Raw genomic sequence first — 18,977 nt, 5'->3', positions numbered from 1 at the left:
CAGGTTATTTACTGTGGGGAAAAAAAAATAATTCTTCACCCCTCAATGAATCTTCATGGCACTGCACACAAAATCTGCTTACCAGAGGTCAGTGCTGTGAATGTTAAATGACTTCTGTGTGAGAATACTTAGATTTATCCTTGCTATTGGATACAAAGACTGCCCCTGTTCCACTGAGGCAGAGACGAGTCTTATACCTGGTGATAAAGTTAATCAGACATGAACAGATGAACAATGAGGGATATGGAACCGCCATTACTAATGGTGGAGAAATTAGAAGCAGAGAAAGAAAAATACAGATAATAAAGTCACATGAACACACATAAGCACATACTTGGGAGAGGAGATAGGAAAAGAGTTCTCACGTTCATTATATTGTGCACAGGGCAACTGGTAACTTATATAATCGCCAAGATGATGCGCTAACAACAGTATTAATCTCAACTGATATTATAAGGTTAAAAAATGGGTTTTGCCCATTTTCTCAATCAACTAATCAAATTAGTTTCTTCTAACAACTTTATCTTGGGTTATTAATTATTAACCGTGTTAGGCTGTTGCGAGGGAAAAACTAGAAGATAGTTATTTTCCTCAGGCTTTCAGTCTCCTACACTGCACCTTTTTTACATGCTTACCCTGTGCCAGGCACTGTTCCCAACTCCCTTTGTCCCACTAGCCCAAGAGATCCTTGAGCGTAGGAACGTGAGAAAACCATTATGACGGAGCATGGTCAGTACTAATCAGAAGGATGGCCTTTGGAAAGCTTCCCAGAAGAAATATTGATTGAGATGATCTTGAATAATGGGTAAATGTTATGTATTGATGGCAACATGGGCCTGAAGACAGAATGCCGCTTTTAGAAAACAGTAAGAGAATCCACATGATGGAAGAGCAGCATCTTTAAGGAAACAGAAGTTGAGGTAGCTGGAGTGGGGGGTAAGGGCCATGCACAAAGGGTCTCAGATGCTATGATCTGGAGCTGGGACTTTATCCCATCAGTGATGGAGAAATACTAAGGAAAAGAACACATGCACAGAAAAATACAGCCAAGAGCATAAGGGAGCAAAACTATGAAGAACTAATGATTAAGAGCTAAAAGTTCAGTGGGCCTGTCTTGAAGGTTGAATAAACAGAGAAATGAGAAGATCACTCGGGGCAGACACAGCAACCATTCCCAAATCCCCTTCTCTTGTCTTGCTTTCCTCCCGCCATAAAGACAAAAATCAGGATACTGGCTTTCTAGCCTCCTTTAAGCTAAGGTTGGCCATGTGACCAGTGCCCACGAGATCCTGATCAGGCCACTGAGCTTAAGAGAACGTCTGCAAGAGCTTCTCACGTACACAAACACAAAGGAACTGGACAAGCTACTTAACTTAAAGATTTTTCTTTCCTAATAAAAGGAAAGACTTGGGCTTCCCTGGTGGCGCAGTGGTTGAGAGTCCGCCTGCCGATGCAGGGGACACGGGTTCGTGCCCCGGTCCGGGAGGATCCCACGTGCCACGGACTGGCTGGGCCCATGAGCCATGGCCGCTGAGCCGGCGCGTCCGGAGCCTGTGCTCCGCAACGCGAGAGGCCACAACGGTGAGAGGCCCGCGTACCGCAAAAAAAAAAAAAAAAGGGAAGACTCACCAAGCAAGCTTCCTCTCACTCCTCCACCACTAGCAGCTTTCTTCCTTTGAAAAGGCTCTGCAACCTTGTGAATTTTGACACTGCCATGGCTAATTTAAGATCATGGCAGAGGCTCAGGGCACTCTTTCCTAAACTGAGATCAATCTCATTAAATGAATCATTCCTGGCTGACGTGTCTTACCTAGTGAACAGACCATCAGTAACAATCCAATTACCACCATTTATTTCCTGAGCTAAGTAAACCAAACTTCATTTTGCTGCATCATCAGGTTCAACAGAGTAAGACAAAAAGCAATAAGGCAGATACATGGGGACTAGAGTAAAGTCCTATATGAGCTTTTGTTCCAAGAGCCATACAATATAATCTACCAGAATGAGCACTAGATAGAAAGCCAGACTCTGGTACGTGCTTTATCTTTAGTTAGATGAGCAGGTTAGATTACCTACAAAATGAGTACTCCAACTGGAAGTCAGGACCTGGAATCATATACATTCCCTGGGGTTGAAGACATTTTGGACACACGATGCCCATGGATAAGGGCCCAGGAGAAATGCAGGGGAACTACTGTGTCCTTCTCTTGCTCTATCTTATGCCACCCTTTCCATAGGATAGTGTTTTGCCTGTGGATCGTAGGGCTACCAGGACCCATCTCTTTAGAGTCTGGGATAATAAGGATCATTAGCAACGTGGGACTTGGACAGCCAGAGCTAACCAGATATCCATTGCCTCAGCTGGATTCCGGGTCAGCGTGAGACTAACAGCAGGTGTAACTGTTAGGTTTGTTAACTCTAAAATAATGGGACCCTGCCTTTCTCAAGTTGGGACTGGTCCTAAAGACAGGGAGGCTGATTGCCTCTCCCTGAAGCACAGGTGGTGAAAACTCTGAAGGACGGACGGACGCCCACTCATCAGGAGAGGAGATGGGATCTGATAGGCCTGTTAGTATTGATAAAATGAAGATCTTGAATCTAAGTTTACTCACTCCTGACTGTCCTCCAGCTATTCTAAGATCCAATGCAGAGATCTGCCAAAGAATAGAGCTACAAAAAGTAGGGATTTTTCTGTACTTAAATTTTAACGAGGGCCCCTCCTCCCCCCAAAAATGGATTCCAGTGTATTAGACCCCTGGGGAGATAGTAAGACAGAGCTTAATTAAAAATAGAAACTATTACCTAATTAGCTCTAGACCAGTTCATTTTATACATTATCTTAAAAGGTCGGTAAGCACCATGTTAATAATAGTGAATAACAAAATCATACTAAACTAATACCACGCAGCATTTGTAAATCCATTTTGTAATACCCTTCTTGTATTGTTACATGCTTGATTGTTTACTTTTTCTGTGGTTGCTAATTGTTACATAGTTCTCTGCTGGGGGCTGGAATCCCTTAATACATCTCTTACAGATTCTTAGTTTCACAGGTTCTGAAATGACAACAGAGCTAAAACAGAAGGAAATACAGTATCAAACCTCTGCTGGTGTGATTCCATATAGCTTCCTGAGAATGGTAACACTGTGTTTATCCATTTGCATATCAACTCCAACCTGTGCAGGAATATCAATTGCTTTCCATAGCTGCTCTCATCTTTGTTTTTCTGAATGTAAGGCATGCCAGTGGTGCATGCTGATGAGCTAGTATCCTCTCTCCCACACACACAGAGGAATTGTACTCATCATTGAACTTCCATCTGTTTGAGAAACAGATATCTTCTGATTTGAGGACTTGAGAGCAGGTGTAAAGTTTTCTATTAATAAAACAAATGACAAATCAATACAAGATTTTCTTTAGAACTAATGTATTTTTAATAAGTTTACTTTGACAAGTATATAATATGCTCTCATCACTGATTCTGATGAATACATTGATCAGCAAATGAGATGCTGGAATGTGGAATGCATTAGCTCAGGCGTCCTATTTCAAGGGTTTGAATTCTGATAATCAGAATCTAATCATTTAAATGCCTTTTAATTGTCAAGGTCTGATCGACAAATATATGCCTGAAAATACGCATTCTAAACAGAGCACGGCATAAAATCTCAAAAAAACTGGTAGCTTCTATCTGTAGGAAAAGAATCCAACAAGAGAGAAGCACTAAAAAAAGATGGCTTAAAAAATGGATCCAAGTTCTGGAACAATATAACTATAATGAGGAACAAAGGTTCAGTTTAGAGAGGCCCATACCCACAGCTGCCGCCATGAAGGCCAGGACATTGTAACACTGTTCTATATTCTCAAGGCTGATAATGAGTGCTCTGGGTATATCCACGTTGTGGCTACAAGAACTGCAGTTCTTTGTACATCCTGTGCAAGAAAGAATCCTTTGACTTCTGGGTGCAGCAATGATTAGCAGAATCTAGATCTGGCATCTGCTCAAAAAGACCCATCCTATTTTTAATGTGACACACTGGGATCCTGATTGCCTTATGGCCTGACATGCCCCATTACTTTCAGGATCTAGGACTCAGCATCAAAAGTGTACTCACATTTCTAAATGTTTTAAGAACTATCTGAAATAAGCTAGGACTTCTAACATAATGAGCATCTTTGTACAAACAACCTAGAGTTGCACTGGACAGAAGTGCTAAAGGAATAGAGGATAAGCTTGAAAGAGAGGTGCTCCAGCCCCACTCCAGGTCAAAAACATATTCATATTGAGAGTTCCTCTTATATGCTGGGTAAAAATCCTTTTTTGACAAAATTCAAAAACTGGTTCTAAAGTTCATGCATAAATACAAAGGACCTAGAACAACCAAAACAATGTTGGAAAAACAACAAATTTAGAGGACTAACATGGCCTGATTTCAAGACTTATTAAAAAGCTACAGTAAGAAAGTGTATTATGGTGTCAACGTAGAAAATTAAATGGATGCAATAAAGAATCCACAAAGAGACTCACATATCTATAGCCATTTGGTTTTTTGTTTGTTTGTTTGTCAATACTGGTGTAAGAAAAAATTGGATATCCATATGCAAAAAGGTAAAACTTGACTCACGTCACATCTAAAAATTATTTCAAAAATAGATTATACATTCAAATATAAAACCTAAAATTATCCAACTTCTAGAAGAAAATATAGAAAAAAATCTTACTGACTTTAAGTTAGGCAAATATTTTAAAACTGGGACTCTAAAAGAAAAACTTGATAGAATAGACTTCATCAAAACTGAAAATATTTGCTAAATTTGCTGTTCAAAAGGTACTGCTAAGAAAATGAAAAGGTTGGCTACAGATTGTGAGAAAGTATTTGCAGAACATATATCTGATAAAGGACTTGTATTCAGACTATATTAAAAATTCTTATAACTCCATAAGAAAAGCAAACAATCCAATAAAAAAGGCAAAAGATATTAAAGAAGACACAGGAAGACAAATAAGCACATGAAAATTTTCAACATCAACAGACATTAGAAAAATGTTCATTAAAACCACTAGATACCCACTAGAATGGCTAAAAGAAAGAAAAATTTCTAAAAACAGAAGATGCCAAGTGTTGGTGAAGATGTCGAGCAACTAGATTCTTATGCATGGCTTGTGGGGACGCAGAATAGAACTGCCACTTTGGAAAATAAATTGGCAGTTTTTTAATCAATTCAAATACACACATACAATATGGCCCAGCAATTCCACTCCTAAGTACTTATCCAAGAGAAATGAAAATGTGACCATACAAAGAGTTGCACTCAAGTTCAGAGCTGCTTTATTCATATTAATAATTGTCAAAAACTGGAAAGAACTCAAATACCCATCAACTGATGAAGGGATAAACTATTAGTGGTATATCCTTACAATGAAATATTGTTCAGCAATAGCATAGATGTTCTCAAGAGGCTTATGTTAAGTGAGAGAAACCAGACACAAAAGACTACATATTCCCTTTAGATGAAATTCTAGCAAAGCCAGACAAAAAGATAAAAAACAATTCATACATACCGCAATGATTTTTTAACATGCACAGGAAATCAAAAGACATACATAAAAATGTTGACAGGGATTGTCCATGAATAGGTTGGTGATTCTTTTTTTAATTATTTTCAACAATTTCCAAATTTGTATGAGAATGTACTGCTTTCGTAATACGGCCTTTAAGTGCACAGAAAGGAATGCAAATAACACATACAAATACCTTTCCAAGGAAGGGACTGCTAGCAAATTTATCATGATAGGTAATTTGTTCCACTCTATTACATCTACCTGTTTAGTTCATGTTTTTCTTATTATTGAAGAACTTCTCAAAAATGTTTCATCACCGTGCAAGTAATGGTCCGAATAGCTCAGCTTCCACAAAATGCAAATCATTTCATCAAGACAACAATGGCTGGGAATACTACCTGGGCAGATAATTCCACAACTGAATATCAGTATTGCTCAGGTATGGAACCTTTCTCATTGTAATTGGCTTCTTCAAATGCTACATTCAGTATGACACAAAGATAGTTCCCTGTGACAACCAGCTTATTAGCGTAGTTTTAATATGAGTTAAAGGTACAAAACTGTAGAAGTCATTTTCTTGAAAGTAATTGCAGAACAAGACATTATCTGTTATCAAAGCATAATAAATGTGTTGAGGGCTTCCCTAGTGGCGCAGTGGTTGGGAGTCCGCCTGCCGATGCAGGGGACTCGGCTTCGTGCCCCGGTCTGGGAGGATCCCACATGCCGCGGAGCGGCTGGGCCCGTGAGCCATGGCCGCTGGGCCTGCGCGTCCGGAGCCTGTGCTCCGCAACCGGAGAGGCCACAGCAGGGAGAGGCCCGCGTACCGCAAAAATAAAAAGGAGAAATGTGTGGAAAAACTTACAGAGAGGGCTTCCCTGGTGGCACAGTGGTTGAGAGTCCGCCTGCCGATGCAGGGGATACGGGTTTGTGCCCCGGTCCGGGAGGATCCCACATGCCGCGGAGAGGCTGGGCCCGTGAACCACGGCCGCTGAGCCTGCGCGTTCGGAGCCTGTGCTCCGCAACGGGAGGGGCCGCAGCAGTGAGAGGCCCGCATACCGCAAAAAAAAAAAAAAAAAAAAAAAAACTTACAAACAAAACTGATGCTATGGGAAATTTTAAGTACATTTCATATTGACAACTCAAAATATGAGAAAAATGCCTGGTGCATGTTTTGGGGAATGTTCATGCAAGATAACAGACTTTGAATATAAACAAGTACCTAGAAAACATTTTTGAATTACTTAAAAGGATATCTGTTCTTTTAAAAATGTATGGATTTGTGGAGTAACTACCAGTAAACACCTGACGGGGTATAGTTATTGAGCCGAGCTACAAAGCTATGCATTTCTCCCAAAATACTCTACTTTTGCTGACAAGAATACAAAATGGAAAAAGTAAAAATTTTTTGCAATTAAAAATATCCTGTGTGAAATCAAACTCAATCACTAAACATTATACATTATATAACATCCATTGGAACCACTAACTAAAACACAAGCCATTGCTTCATCGAAGAGATAATAGCAATAATATCGAATATTTGGTGAATTCCTAGTACATACCAATAACTATTCTAAGAATTAATGTTTTGTATTCATTTATTAAGTACTTAGACTCAGAAACAATACTTTATATCTGACTTTACCCAGAAACATTAAATTGTATGATTGGCTTTTCTTGACCACCTCTTCCTAAATCCATTATCGAAAATATTTAAATTAAGTGACAATGTGAACACTTTTTTAATGTGCCTCCTGTGGAACAAATTATCTCTTTCAGACAAAGTCACCATTAATATCAGAGGAAATACACTTACCAAATATTCCTTGGTACTATTCTAATCCTACCTGATATTTTTCTACCGATCATTGCTCTACATTATACAGTATATTTTGTCTCATTATTTACAATTCTCTATTATTTGCATTACTTATTCTATTTATTGTCACATATTAGTGTCTATCTAGGATGTTTATTTACTTCATTTGAAGGTGATGGTTCCTCCAAATCTAAAAGCTCCTGGAGAATAAGGGACAGTTCTAATTTATCTTTATTTTCCTGGGGCCCAGAACAGAACACTGTAAGTGGTTCAGTTGCTTTCAGCTGAAGACCCTTAAGCACTAATGCTCAGAAAGAATTTTCTTCACCTTAGGATGCAGTCTAATAACCTTGGGAAAGTCTCAGGTGTGAGGCAATATTAAAGTGCAAGGCTGTCTGCACAGGTAATTAATAGAAGGCAAGCAGGACCGGGCTTGTTCCCCGAGAAAGTTCAATCGCGTCGCCTTTAGTGGGGAAAAACCAGTTTCCAAGTACCGTCTTAAATGACCTTCCTTCCTGCCCTGGCTCAAAGTAAGTGGAATTAAGAAGCATCAGACTTCTACGTGGCATGCCCAGGCCCTGCTCTGGCTCATTACTAAGTAGATAACTTCAGGCACCTCCATTTACCTTGCCTAGTCTCGTTTTCCCCTTCTGTAATTTTGAAATAACCTCAAAGGTCTTAATGAAGCAATATAAGTAAATCACTTCCTAGCCTAGGAAGCACTCAATCAATGACAACTATTATTATTACCTTTCTGTAGCCCATTGGTAGAGGAAAGCAAAGCGGAGGTTTCATTTAACCTCAGACTGGTCAGCAGATGGTTCTGTTAACGAAGAAAACAGAGGACCTCTCAAAGGCAAGTACGGCCGGATTACTTTCACCTGGTGAATCTGTAGGACACGGTAAGCCTATCAAGGGCTTACTGTTACTGAACGCAAGTTCACGTGCCCGATGACGCACAGTGAGGCCAAACAGCAGAGAAAGGTTTACTGCAGGGCCATGCAAGGAGAAAAGCGGCTCCTGCCCAGAACACCCCAACTCTCTAAAAAATTTCAGCAAAGCATTTTTAAAGGCAAGGCAAGGGAGGGCGTGGTTAGTTGTTGCAAATTTCTTGGTGTCAGAAGCCTTTGATCTTGCAGCTGTCCACGAAGGTCAGGTCACGATGTTCCTGTAAACCTCCAACAAGACAAATGTTATTCTCTGTTCTGGTGCTTTTTATCTCTGTATGAATGGACTCTTAAAGGTCAGAGCCCTGAGAATAGGCTGTCCCATATATTTCAGGCTATAGGCAACATTCTTTTTTTTTTTTTTTTTGGTACACGGGCCTCTCACTGTTGTGGCCTCTCCCGTTGCGGAGCACAGGCTCTGGACACGCAGGCTCAGCGGCCATGGCTCACGGGCCCAGCCGCTCCGCGGCATGTGGGATCTTCCCGGACCGGGGCACGAACCCGTGTCTCCTGCATCGGCAGGCGGACTCGCAACCATTGCGCCACCAGGGAAGCCCCTAGGCAACATTCTTTTACAAAAGGTGCAGAGCCAACATGCCCAAGCCTGAGCAACAAAGCACAAAGGTTAAAGGAAAAGGAATAGATCCAATATGGAGTCAGATTTGTTCTTACATTACTATTCACAAAATAGCTTTTTTTCCCTGCCCCCTGGAAGGAGAGTCACTTATTTCTGAGTTGGTGGGCGTCCTGCAGGCTCCTCTTCCAGCAGCTCCAGGTGGATGTGAGCCACACAGGCACCAGCCCAGGTTCAGCTCCAGCTGCCGTGACCTTGAGCCTTGAGCTTTCTCCCAAAAGCCTGATGGTTATAGGGTGGAGGATCCCCTCCAGGCTCCTGGTGAAGCCACTTCTAGCTCAGAAGTTGAAGTTAAAGGTGGATATTTCAGGGAGAGGGGCTGGTAAAGGCAAAGAGGTGAAAGTCCCAGTGTTTAAGTAGTTCTGTGCTGCGTGGGGAGTGGGATGGATGTGGCCCAAGGTCTCTGGCTTCCAAGATTGAAAACTGGTGTCTTCCAACTCTCTGAGCCTTGGTTTCTTCAGCCAGGCACATTTTCCATCATAACCCTTGCCTTGCCTACCTCAAAATGCTATTTGATAATCAGAAAAACGAAAAGACGCACAAAACTGTATTTTGGAAATATAATTGCTCATGGTTTCCTCAAGTCCCTACTTGAGAAATAGTCAAGAGATGTTTCTCTCAGGCTACTTGAGACTCTTAGACAGGTCACTGGACTCAGCTTGTCTGGAAAATGGGAAAGACAACTCCATCTCGCTAGATTTGTGGGAGATATGAAAATACAAATACTCTCACAGCCTTCTGCAAATTCCTAGATCAGCAAAAAATGCACCTTAATTAAATGTTTCTCCCAAGAGAATACCTCAAGTTTATTATTTCTGAGGCATACAGAAAGAGCCAGAAATGTTTCTGTTGCAACATCGAAAAGCAGAATGGGCACTGCTGTCTCTGTCCCTGGTCCCTCCTGGCTGCATCTTTGGGTTTGTGTTTACTCCCATACATTTTTTTTCTTTAAATTTGGTTGCAGTGTGGAACCCAGTTTTGCCATTCCTTGCTCCCTCTTTTTTCTTTAGGCTGTTCTTTTCCTAACGGATTCTCCATACTCCACTAAACCCCATACTTTAGGATTAGAAAGACCAAACATTTCTCCAGGGGACCAAGCTCTGTGCTCAGCTTGTCTGGCCCTGATCCCTCCCCAGGTCTGCTCTGGATGCGTTTGCTCAGAGGTGGCGGAGACCTCATTCAGTTCCTGGTTCCCTTAGAGATTAGGACTGAAGGTTCGCCAAGGGTGCATTCAGCTCACACATTCCTTCAACCTCCGTAAACATTAAAATGCAGCAGGTATTATGCCTGCAAAGCTCTGTGCAAAAATGTTCTGCCCGTGCTGACCAAGGGAATCAAGGCCATTAGAGCCACCAGAGCTCATCCTCACCTCCAAGAAGAGAAGACTCATAAATACTAGGCAGCTGTAAACAACAAGCAAATTTTTTTTTAAATGCATTCTCTTTGGCTTTTAAATCTCTTTGGCTTCTGAATATGAGCAAAGTAATATGGTCTTTGACATCAGAAGAATGAAATTGAGCCACTGAGAAATGAGTAGATGAGGATTTGAATAGAACAAAATATTCCAAACCTTATCAGAAAATGCTGGACCATCCCACTCTATTTTTCCTCATATCCACCATACCCTAAACCGTATATTCTTCCCAACAACACAGAAATGGAGGGAAAGTCTTTTAAAAGATGCTTAGACATTTAGCACCATACAGAGTATGAATATTAAAGCTTTAATGTATATCTAATTAAATCCCAGTGTTTTATGGGGAGGCAGCACAGCATAGCTGTTAAGACCTTGGTCTTAGAGCCCCTCTGCTCTGCAGTATCTAGTGACCTTGAGGAAAGTATTTTAATCTTTCTGAGGTAGTGGTATATGATCAGGGACATACAATGGCAATAATTTGAGTAATTCTTTTGCTGTATCATTCCGTGGACTGCCTCGTACCAATTCAGAGAACTCATCCTTAAGCTCCTGTTCTTCTGGAAGCACTTCTAGTATCAAAATCTGTATCAGTCAGTGTTCAATTAGAGAAGGAAACCAGTGGGAGACAGATGATAGATTAGCAGATAGGTAGATTATAGATGATAGATAGATAATTTATTACAGAAAATTGATTTCCATTTGTGAGGGCTAAATCAGCAAGCCAGAAATCCATAGGCCAGGCCAGGACGGAAGCATCATGAATAGAATGAAACTCCATGGGCACAAGCCAACGCTGTCATCCAGGAGCAGAATTTCTTTTCTCTGAAAGGGAAACCTCAGTCAGTCCTGACTTTAAATCCTTTCAACTGATACAGTCGGGCCCACCCAGATTATCCTCATAATCTCCCTCACTCAAGGTCCAGCGATTACAATGACTAATTACATACACAAAATACCTTCACAGCATTGGTGTCTGATTCAATCACTAGTCCAGTGTAGGAAGGACTAGTCTAGTGGACTCTAGTCAAGTTGACACATGAAAACATTATCACAAATGTTTAAAAAATCCAATACCTAGGTATAAACCTAAAAAAACACAAAATTTACAAGACCTCTGCATTGAAAACTACAGAATTACTAGGAGAACTATGTTAAAAGATGTAAATGAATGTGTTTGTAAATTGAAAGGCTCAATATTGTAATGCTAACAATACTCCCCAAATTTAGTGATAGGTGAATACAATCCTACTTAAATCCCTAGCAGAGACATATATATATGTATATAAATTGACAAATGAATTTTGGCAAAAAGGCAAAAATCACGAAAACAATCCTGAACCGCAACAAAAAAGCTGGATGATTTACATTCTAGATATCAAGACTTATTATAAAGATATATTAAGACAGTATAGATTGCCATAAATATCAAGAGAACAGAATGGAATTCAGAAACTGAAACATACAAATGAGGTCACTTGATTTAGGACAAAGGGGCCACTCACTGCAGTGCACTGGGGAAATGATAGAATTTTCTACAAATGGTTCTGGGTCAATTGGATAGCCATGGAAAAAAGTAAATCTTTATTCTTACCTCATATTATACACACACAAAAATCTGTCCCAGAGGGACTGTAGATCTAAACGTGAAAGGTAAAACAATAAAGCTTTTAGAAGAAAACACATGAGAATATCTTCATGAACTTGGAGTAGGACACAATAAGCACTAACTGTAAAAGTATGTATATTTTTACATTTGTGTAGAGATATATATAATAAATTTAAGAATTTCTATTCATCAAAGGGCACCATTAAGAACAGAAGAGAATGTTGAAATAGACCCACACCTATATAGTCAATTGATTTTGGCAAATATGCCAAGAGAATTCAATGGGAAAAGGAAAATATTTTCAACAAATGGTACTGAAATTATTGACTCACCATATACAAAGAAAAAAAAATCAACTCCTCCCTCACGCTTTATTTGAAAAAAAAAAAAACCCTCAGGATGTATCATACACCAGATGATAATGGTCTAGTTTCTGATCTGAATGCTGATAATTGGGTTGTGTATGCTTTGTGAAAATATTTCAAGCCATACACTACAGTTCTGCGTGTATACTACAGTTCTATAAAAAAATATTTTGTGTGTGTGTGGATAAATAGACAGATTGTATATACTTAAAGCCCTAACCTATGTGCTATTATTATAAACTATCTCTAATCCACACCCTAGTTCCACAAGGCTAGAAGAAATCTCCCCTACCTTTAACTTTAGTAGCATTTATTTGTGTTATAGACATTTGGGCTGCTATAACAAAAATGCCACAGACTGCATGGTTTATAAACAACAGAAATTTCTTTCTCACTGTTCTGGAAGCTGGAAGTCCCAGATCAGGGTGCTCGCATGGTCGGGTTCAGGTGAGGACCCTCTTCTGAGTTGCATGTTGCTGACTTCTTGCTGTGTCCTCACTTGGTGGGAGGGGTGAGGGATCTCTCTGGGGCTTCCTTTATAAGGGCATTAATCCCATTCAGGAGGCTCCACCCTCTTGACCTAAACATCTCCCAAAGGCCCCACCTCCTGTACTATCGCTTAGGTATTAGGTTTTCAACATATGAATTTGGGGAGGAAAAAACAATCTCTAACAATTTGTGAGTCCTTTATGGTACATCCTACTTTCTTCCCTGCAGTAATGTTGCCAGGTACAGATTTTATTTCATCTACTAGACTATAAATACATCCATCAAAGAATCTAACAGTGTTTGGGCCACAGCAAGTACTCAGTAATTACATGTTGAGGGAGTGAATGAAGCTTTGGTTTAGTTTTGAAACAAGCCTAAAACCTTTTTTTTTCTTAAGCCATCATTATAGCATTGAAATATTTATGGTTAAATGAACTGCTGACGATACACGGTGTGAATTAATTTCAGGCATAAATTTTACAAAAAAAATTTCTCGTGCATCGTACATATAAAGCAATATGACTGGTACAATCTTTTTAAACAATTGAATAGCAAATAGACTTTTTTCATTAAAATGTATATTTTAACATGAAGCAGTCCCTACTGGTGTGCAGGAGAGAGAGGCATTATAGTCCAGCAGTTGATACATTCACTAGGTACCTGGACTAGATGCCCATAGCACATCTAGTAAACTGTGATTATTTGTTTACCTTCCACTTTCCTCACTAGACTTGGGGTCCCTCGAGGACAGGGACCCAATCTTATCTATCTTTGTATGTCCCATACCAATTGCACATCTTTACTTTGGGTGTACACACAGTACTCACAAATTATATATAAACCCAGATTTTTGGTAGATAAATAAATAAACCTAACTGAATACTTTGAAATCAAAAAAGCTTCATTTTAAGCCTATCCTTGCTTTGAACTCACACACTGCCAGAAAAAGTGAGAAATTTCTTTTCCTTCTTTCCTCATTCCCACCCTTTTTACTAACAACAATAATATTGCTTAGTAAATTATAGACAATTTCTATGTTTAATCATCTTCATATCAACATACTTTCTCTACCTGTCACACACTAGATCATACATGATCATATTCCATCACAAAAGTGACATCTCTTTTGTGAAAAATTTGTTTCTTTTGACTCTTCTGTGCCCTGGTATGTTTGAATATAAATACTCATGATCATCCAGGGTTAATAGGCCCCAGGTAAGTGTCATGCCCATTATTAACCCTGCCCTTTTGCTTATTAACCTCTCTAAATATTTCAGGATTGCAAATACACTTTCTTTCACATGAACTCCAGTTGATTGATAGGGATATATTGGGGTCCTGTATTGAGAAAGATTCTAAAGTTACCTTCGGTAGCAGCAATAAAATTAGTAAAGGAGATTGGACAAGTGGTACACATACTACATATTTGCCACCCCTTTTCCATGGCCTTTAATTATTTAGTCCCTAAGTGAAAATTGAAATAGTCACACTTTTATTCGTTAGTTCTTCCACTCATTCAAGATATACTTTTGAGCACTGACTATGCCAGGCTCCTAACAGCCAGTATGATTAGAGAATTATGCTAAGTGCTCTAGAACATTACCTCATAGGGCCTTATGAACAAGATATTCTTTTTATGGTTTGTACCATCATTTTAACAGTGTCGATTAATGATACTTCATAACACTTCTCTTTGTTTAAAAAAATGTATTTTTAAACAGTATGATATCTCATTCACCTTATATAACATTCCTGTTAATTGTAAAGACATATTCCTATACCCATTTGACAAATAAGAAACTGGGTCATAATAGAGCATAATGTAGCAAACCAGAGAGCTGAATCTGGGTTTCTCTAACCATAGAATGTTAGATAAGAAAAATGTGCTGATGATCATTCTAGTATTTCTACAATAATGTTTTGTTCTTGTGACTTCCCAAGAGAAGTCCCTTTCATGATCTTTTTTTGCTCATTCATTGCATGCTTAGACTTTGCTAAGTATGAAAAGGCCAGCATTCAAACACAGGCAGGGAGTAAATCCAAATAAAATTGAGAAGCTGGCACCAGAATAGTAATTTTAATTTTCTTCTAGAAATGCAGAGCTTAAGTAGTTGTATTTTCTCCTTTCCTTCCCTTCAAGTTGAGTTTGCTTTTTGATATGTGTTCAACAAGCATACACACATGCTGATTATCCTTCGTACCTGCTAAGTTGTAGAAAAGGAGTATGTGAGTGTGTGTGTGTGTGTGTGTGTGTCCAATAGGAAGTAAAGAGAGAAAGAAAACTTATACAGAAATCACACAAGAACATAGCTTGGGGTTGCTGTTCCCATTTGTTTCTCTTTTTTTCTCTTTTCTTTGTGGCATGGCAGCCACAGGACACTAGGAATGGCTAGAGAGAAAAGTTTTTGGTTCCCTGTGACCCTCAGTCAGAAGGCATGTCATGTAGATGGACAAAACCCTAAGATTTGGGTCATTTATTTTGAAAATCTGGTACATTTTACCAGCTGAGCATTGGTTACTGCCCCCTGAAACCAAATACATTTTCATTTTCTAGCTCTATTTTCCATGCAACTTCCCATGAAAAGAAATATCAGGCTCTCAGGAGTGATTATTTGGATAGGTAAAGGCTAGTCCCACATCCTTAAGGCCAAATGACATCTCTACTCTAACCTAAATTAGACCAGTTCTGACTTGTGAATTGCAGGGTTCTGAATATTATTTTAGGTCCTCTCTTTAGATTCACTCTTTTCAATTAAATATCTTTCCTCCACGTTGAGAATTTTAAAATATTGCCCAAGTATTTCCTAGTAAAGCATTATCCCCTACGTATTTCTTAAAGAATTGGTTAACTCTTGAAATTGTCGCTCTACCAAACATTTGTGAATTTAATTAATTCATTTTCTTGACTTCATAGGTGTGATATCACACGTACAAATTAGAATATACAGATCTACTTCCTGGCAGGGAGCACCTTGCGTTTAGCACAACAATCTATTACACCACACACACATCATTCATTAGCACTAATGGGCATCATGTGCATGAGACCCCACTCATTAATTGGAAAATTAAACCCCCTTGTGTATAAATAAATCACACCCCCAGCTATAGAAAGGCACTTATTTTTATCTTTACATTTGCATTTCAGTGCTGTCTAATAAATGCAATTGGACTGTTCTATAATATCTTTCATTGTAGCAAAGATTTGGCTTTGCTGGGAACAAATTCCATATGCTGAACTCTGTCCATTTCAAACCCAACAGAGTAGTGTTAGAACCATCATTATCCTTTACTCGGTCACTAATATTCCACGTCAAAAGACGCATTGTCAAAGTGGAGGAATGTTTTGCAGGCTGATAGTAAGGCACATAGGTTCTGCTAGGAAGGAAAACTTTTGGCTGAGTTTCAGGCAAAACGGCTTCTTGAACTCCAGATGTCACCCTTATCTGTTTCTGTCTGTCTGAAATGGTGCATAAGCTATCATCAGTCTCTGTGCTCTGACTTCCTCAGCTGTAAAATGGGATAATAATAAGACTGAGCTCATTAGGCTGTTGGGGGGAGTAAATGAAATAACAGACATGAAGCATTTGTCACAAGACCTGCCAGAGCAGAACAGAAGCTAGAAAAAAAAAGCTGAGATGATCCACCAATTAATTGGAGCCGCTTAAATCTTGATAATGAGGCCCTACTGTGTGTCAGTCACTTTAAGGGGTGCTTTTCTTACATCATCCCAAGCAATCCTCATAATTCTGTTAGACAGTTACTATTCCCATTGTACACATAAAACAATGTTGCAGTTTATAGGAACCTGGTTCAGAGAGTTTCAGCAGTTCTCTCCAGGTTGCACAGATTCTGATGCAAGGATTCTGGGATTAAGGTCCATGCCCTTTCTCTGATCAAAAAAAAAAAAAAGCTGAAGAACAAATGCAGGAGAACTTTTTGTTCTAGAAAAATACCAAAGCCCCATAAATTTTTTTTTCTCAGAGAATTTTTATAGATAATATTTAGTTTAATAAAACAGGAAAATGTTTTTAACAATATCATCAAGTATGGAGAGATTCAATGATAGAAACTAGAATGCTAGGCATCTTTAGCATCGAATAAATGAGTTTCAGAGTAACTCTGTTACCTTGCAAATGCCATCTCAGCACAAACCTGTCCTGCTTCACACATGGGGGATAAAGATAACCAGTCACATTTTCTATTTGTCAAAATTTCCTGGTAAAACTGCCAGAATGCCTAACTTAGTTTAAAAAAGAGAAAGAAAAAAAGGGTTGGTTTGGGATACAACATACAAAAGAACAAGGATGCTTTTATCCGCATTTATACAGAGATTTTTTAAATGTTTACTTGTAATATGATTAGTGTTTGAAAAGATTTATCTAGTATAAAAATAGTTTTAAAGTTGTAAAAAATGTTTTAAATAAATAAGAGGCTCTGAGAACCATCCTGCATTTACAACGTTGTTAAGTACTGATTGAAGTGTCATTTTAGTAAAGCTTCTAACATTTCTTGCATAAACTAGTGCCCTTATATGTCTACATAAACAGTTTCTCCATTGCAAACAGTATGAAGTCTTGGCTCTTAATAAAGATGGATACCTCGAACAAGGGATTAGTATTAGCATTTCTTCACCAAATGGTGAAAATTCATTATGACCTTTCCCTCTAATATATCGTTGTATAATCTATATTATATTTAGACCCAAGAAACTAGTGTAAGAATTTCCATGGGAAGAAAGGTGGCATTTCATTGTAAGTCAGAGAGATTTTTCCATACAGGCACTGCTACCCTTCCTGTATGTATAAATTAATAGAAGATTTTTTTTAAACTTAGTTTAAAATATATATATATATATATATATAACATATAAATATATAAAACACAGAGAGGACATTAATACTGCTTTGTGTTTTTTCTCAAGCTCAATGAAGTCCTGTTCTTTGATCTGTATGTTTTTGTATCTATCACCACTCAGAGTACCTAAGATTCTAAAATGCTGGATTCTGAGACATAACCATTAGGATAGTTGTTACATATTTAATTTCATGCTCCACTCAGCATAAAGCAGTTGTGGGACTACAGACCAAAGCAAATTAAGTGGCTTCTTAGATAATTTCCTGCTTAATTTAAAGCAGGTAGCTTTTTCAAAGTAATAATTGTCTTTGTTTCAAATGATTGTAAAATTCTTTCTTTTTTTTTTTTTCCATACATGGTTATAGGGTAACATTCTACCTAGTCCAAGCACAATGGGTTGGAAGTCTCCCACTAAGCCTAAGGGACAAAAATGTGACCTAGTTCTGGTGACAAATGAATGGAACACTCCATGGAGGCATGTGGATAAGGAGCAAGGTGGAGGAAAAAAAGAAAATACACACATATACACATATATGAACACACAGATATACCTTTTTTTCATTAACATGTACAATAAATTAGATTTCCTTTCTATCACTCTGCTTTACTCTTAGCATTGGTTTAATGTTAGCAAGTGGTCAGTTATGAGATTGGTAGCCCCAGTTCATATCTAACAGACAGGGCTTCCTCATTACAGTATAAAACTAACCTTCAGCTGTGATATACTCTATATGACTATAGGAGATGCAGTCCTCGAGTGAGTGAATGTGAGAACACTAATAAGGAAGAATAAAGGAATTAGGTTTGATATAAATGCCTCTATAATAAGTAGACTATGGAGTTCCGTTTTGCCAGGAGTCAGTATTCAGAACTTTTCAAATAAATTAGATCTGCTAAAAACCTTTTAAGTTACAAAAAAGGGGGAATGCTTTCTTGTTGCCTAGATTTAAGAGGAAAACAGAGAGTCAGAGAGAGAGGAACAGGTGTTCTTCAGAACCAAACATTTTAAAACACTACAAGGGAAATACACATACTGAATTTTTACATTCAATTGCCAAGACGATTCATGCAACTGATAACGGTGTACATCAGCACCCTAGAGCCATGGGATAAGGGCTAGAGGTGCATTTTTGGTATTTACTAAAATTCTAACTTGTCTGAGTCTCTCTCTCTCTCTTTTTTTTTAATTGAAGTTACAGTGGATTTACAATATTGTGTTAGTTTCAGGTGTGCAGCATAGTGATAGTGATTCATTTTTGTTTTGTTTTGTTTTCTGACA

Source organism: Mesoplodon bidens, assembly GCF_964165515.1.
Source record: "Mesoplodon bidens genome assembly, chromosome: 10".
Taxonomy (NCBI): Eukaryota; Metazoa; Chordata; class Mammalia; order Artiodactyla; family Ziphiidae; genus Mesoplodon; species Mesoplodon bidens.
Note: the sequence above shows the minus strand (reverse complement) of the source record.